Source organism: Halictus rubicundus, unplaced genomic scaffold, assembly GCF_050948215.1.
Source record: "Halictus rubicundus isolate RS-2024b unplaced genomic scaffold, iyHalRubi1_principal scaffold0254, whole genome shotgun sequence".
NCBI classification, from domain to species: domain Eukaryota; kingdom Metazoa; phylum Arthropoda; class Insecta; order Hymenoptera; family Halictidae; genus Halictus; species Halictus rubicundus.
In genome coordinates this window covers 277,877-282,500 of record NW_027488795.1, presented here as the reverse complement: position 1 = coordinate 282,500, position 4,624 = coordinate 277,877, and positions in this window count along the sequence as shown.

The window sequence follows — 4,624 nt, the reverse complement described above, 5'->3', positions numbered from 1 at the left end:
GCTTGCACGATGCGTTCTCACTCGTATGTTACGCGCCACCTAGAGTCTCGCGCTCAGTTAACATACACATACATATATATATTGTTACGGGTTCGGGGCATCTTTAAAGAATAAAACGAGTGAAATACCAAAGAGACCTTTATTAGATAGAGGAGGAGTACTTAGCTTTGCGACTTCCCTCAGTGACGTTCGTCAACCGACTCTGTCATGTCTCCGTTGTATCGTCGTCACTAAGACGACGCGGCAACGAAGACCATTCGGCGCAATGTCTCGATATCGAAACATATCGATACTCGTAACAATATATATATATATATATATATATATATATATATATATATATATACATATATGTACATATATATACATATAAATATACATATACACATATTATATACGACGATTATTCTCTACTATTATTACAATTATATCTCTACTTGCCTTCGTTATCTCACATTATAATTATTTAAAGTATAGCGACTATTAAATAACAATATACATGCGTTCTTTATAAATTAACAATCATCTTGCGTTTTATTATTTATCACTATATATATCTCATGCGTTCTCTTACATATATACATATATTAACATGCTTTCTTTCATTCTCTTATTTAACAAACTTATTTTATACTGCGTTCTTTTATATTTTATAATTATATCTTGCGTTACGTTTAACAATTATCTAGCGCCTGAATGTTACCATCAGCCAGTCATATACCTATAGCCTAGATATTACCATTCGTCTCTCGGTTATCCACCGCCTATATATTATCATCTCAGCAAACTTACCTTTAGCTTCTTACCGGCAGTCACGCCCTACTAATCACGAGATCACCAGCGACATCTCAGAGACCAGAGAGTAACTACGAAATAGCGCTGTCTCTCTCGCACTCTTAGCCCAAACCTCTCACTCGCACTCGTTAGCTCTCAGCACTAGTGCGCTCGCACTCACACCAATGGCCAGTGCGCTCTCACTCGCACCCATTGCATCTCCCCTCTCACTCTAAACAGATACGGCCTCGCTCGCACGCACAGCCGAATACAAAGCTACTACTTTCTCTCTCGCAACCATTCAGGCATACAATCATGGCATCTTTCTCGTCCTCATCGTGCTCCGTCCCATTCATTCTAATAGCCACTTTTACTTTTTTCTCTTCAGGCCTTTTAGTTTCTTTTTCGGAAACTAGATGGTCAAGGACCCAACATCTTTCTCGCTTCATAAAATGAATCTCCTGAGATACACTCTCAGGACCCGAACTTTCTCGCTGCTAAAAATGTTCAGGGATACCCATGAGTACCCCTAGCTGAGAAAGCAGAAATTGGAAAAGATCTTTACAAGCTCAGCTTACGAATCTCAACCCCAACCCATATGAGCTTGCTCTCGGTGCGTGTCACTAGCACGAGGAGCAGCCTGTGAAGCTGCCCCCTTTCCGTAAACGTAAAAACTCTGTAATGACCGGCGTAATAATAACTCGCCACTCTAAAAAGAAGAAGAAGACGAGGCGCGGAGGACACCGCCATCATCTCAACCAGTTGAAGAAGCTGTTCTACAGCACAAGCATCGAGGAAGCATCCCAGGAAGGAAATCACCGAAGAAGCAAAATCAACGCCACCCATCGAGCCACTCCCCCTCCCCACCTGGAAGCTCGCCCCCATTTCATTCCCCGTAGCGAGCATTCCAGACTTTAGTAAAACCATCGAGTCAGACCTGCGAATTAAATTCTACCCATCGAAGCTGTTCCCCGTTCCCCCCGACTAAGAATCATTAAATGAAAATATTAGTGTTAAGAATATCAATGTATGTTAATCTTAAGAATTCCGCTTTAGCAATTTAATATTAATCACGTACAAATAAATATTGTTTATACCAGTTTATCAAGGAACTTAGTATCAACCTCACCTTCGTTGCTCCGGTTTTTCGTTCCTCCTCAGACGAAATTACGAACAAATCCGCCTACGAGAATAGGTTGCCGCTCGTCTATTCTCGGTCCTCGTTACAAGCTCTCCCTCAGGGAAGGGTTAGCACGTAACAAGGAAACTTTTTCCGTATCGATCCTAGACGATTTTCGACGTGATATCACTGTAATATAGACGGTTTCTAACAATATATATCATAACATCAAACTCGCTACTACTATTATTTACCGAGTTATTAGCAAATAATGGACTTGAGTAGGGTGACACCCGAACGTACTACATTCTGTTCTACAAAATGCACGGGTAAACGGCGGTTGTAAATGATGCTCCGTATTGTTAGGTAGTGTATCCCTGAAGGTCTATGCGTACCGCAGCGTTGGATTGACGAGATTCCCTCTGTCTCTATTTTTTGGGTCTTATAAGCGTCAGGGACTTATATCATGGTATAACCCTGACGCACCAACCCCTCCTTCACGTGGTAGGACCTGGACACCTTCGGGTGACTAACGGGGCTCTGGTAAGAGAGTTCCTGCGTGAGTTCTCGCCCTTTTTTTTTTTTCTTTTTTTTTTCCGTGGGAAAATGCTTTACGCATTCCCCGACTCCCCCCAGGGAGTCGGGGTTATGTGGGACTGCCCTTGGGGGAAATCCCCAAGGGGTACCCACTAAAAACCCACGCCCACCTAAGCTACAGGGGAGGTGCCTGGATCACGCGAGTACTCAACAGGACACCTCCCAGCCAATACATGCCACCCCGGGGGAGGGGGTTAGCCTCCCCCACTGCTTACTCTATAAGACCCCGGGCGGAGGGACCCGCCCGGTGTCCCCATCCCTGGAGCCTTCGGATTGGGCTTCCCGAGCCCCAGCTCGGTCCACCCACAGCTCCCGGAGTCTTCGTGCCCCGCTCGGAGCCGGTATCCCGAAGGAACCAGCCCCGGCCGAGACAAGAAGACGCCGCCACCGGAAGGAAGGGCCGTCGGAGGCGCGATCCGGCACGCCCCGACCCTTCCTCACCCAAATCCCCCTACGAATCCCCCTCCCCTAACGGGAGGGACGGACCGACACCCCCCCAAACCGGGGAATTAACCCGGGGGGTGTCGGCCTATCACGGGGGGAGCTATGCTCCCCCCCGGGGGCCCGGGTCAGCTCACACCCCGGGCCCCCAAGTACACCGCCCCCAGTTGTGGGGGCGTAGCAGGGCGCGGGGAAACTCCCCGCGCCAACCCCGTGAGTTCTCGCCCTGCGACAACCGCAGCTCTGGGAAGAGAGCTCTTGCGGAGTTGTCGCATCGCGGGGACCGCGGCTCTCAGAGAGCTTTGCGTGAGTTGTCGCTCAGCGACAACCGCGGCTCTCTCATAAAGAGAGTTCTTGCGGAGTCATCGCTTTGCGATGACCGCGGCTCTCAGGGAGCCCATGCGTGTGTTATCGTTCGCGATAACCGCGGCTCTCACCCGGAAGACTCCCCTCTACCGCGACGACCCACCGGATACATCCGGTGGTATGTTGCAGAGCGGGAGAAACAGGGGGCTTACCTTAGCCGGTCGGCCCAACGGGGAGGCGAACCCCTTGAACAAACCCTTAACCTCTAAGCTGAAGAACGCGGTGAGAGAGGTCGTCCCGTGTTTTACACGGGCGGTCGGTGGGTCCACCGGCCATTAGCGCTAACCTCAGGACACCTGGCGAAATCTTGAGCGAAATAGCCTTCTCCCCGGAAAGGGCGTAACCCGTGGAGCGACTGTTTTTCGTCCCAACTCGTGGGAATAAACATGAACAAAATGACAAAAACACTAAACAAAAAGAAGAAGGCGGGAGGAAAGAAAGGAAAGAAAGAAGGAAAGAAGACGGAGGTGAAGAAGGAAACGACCCAGGCACAAGGGGACACAGCTAGTGCCTGGGAAGACGAAATGGACTCAAGCGAGTCAGACCCAGAAGTGGGATTTGAGGACTTTTCATGGGGAGACATTCCCATAAATAGAAAAAGGAAGAACAAGCACTCAAATGATTCGTGTGACGAGTCACTGAGACAGCTGAAGGAAGTCAAAATAGAACTGGAGAGGTTTAATGTACTGCCACCAAGCACTTCTTAGAAGGTTCCTCATGGGACTTACTCAGCCCCAACGAGACAGAGGTGAAGATCTCCTCAATACCCTACTCAGGGAACATGAGGAGGCAGAAACAGAAGCCAGGGAGTTCAGAATTGAACTCGGCAAAGATAACAAGGCACTGAGAGCAAAATTAGACGCACAAAGGGAGCAGCGCTCCGTGCAAGACACTGTCATAGAGAAACTAACAGAAAAGCTAAATGTGCTTTCTGCTAAAATAGTCATGCGTACGTCCGAGAAGAGTCGTGCCCAAGAGGCCCCGTCCTCCAAGCCGCTCTTGTACTCGGACATAATTAAGGCAAACAAGACAACTAAGCAGCTGGCAAAAAGCACCCCTGTAGCTAAGTCCAAGCCAGCTGCAGCCATCTACCCTGTAAAGGGTAGTAAAATACAAAACAGCGAAGAGACCAAAAAGATACTGACCAGAACAGAAAACAGAAAACAGAAACAGAAAATAAGAATCCGGAACCTGAGGAAACTCGGGAACTCCGGTATTCTGATAGAGACTGAAACAGCTGAGGACCTTGAGCAAGTCCTCAGGAATGAGAAACTACTTAAGAAAGTAGACATTGGTCCCCTCCCTAAGAGGAGACCAAAAATCATA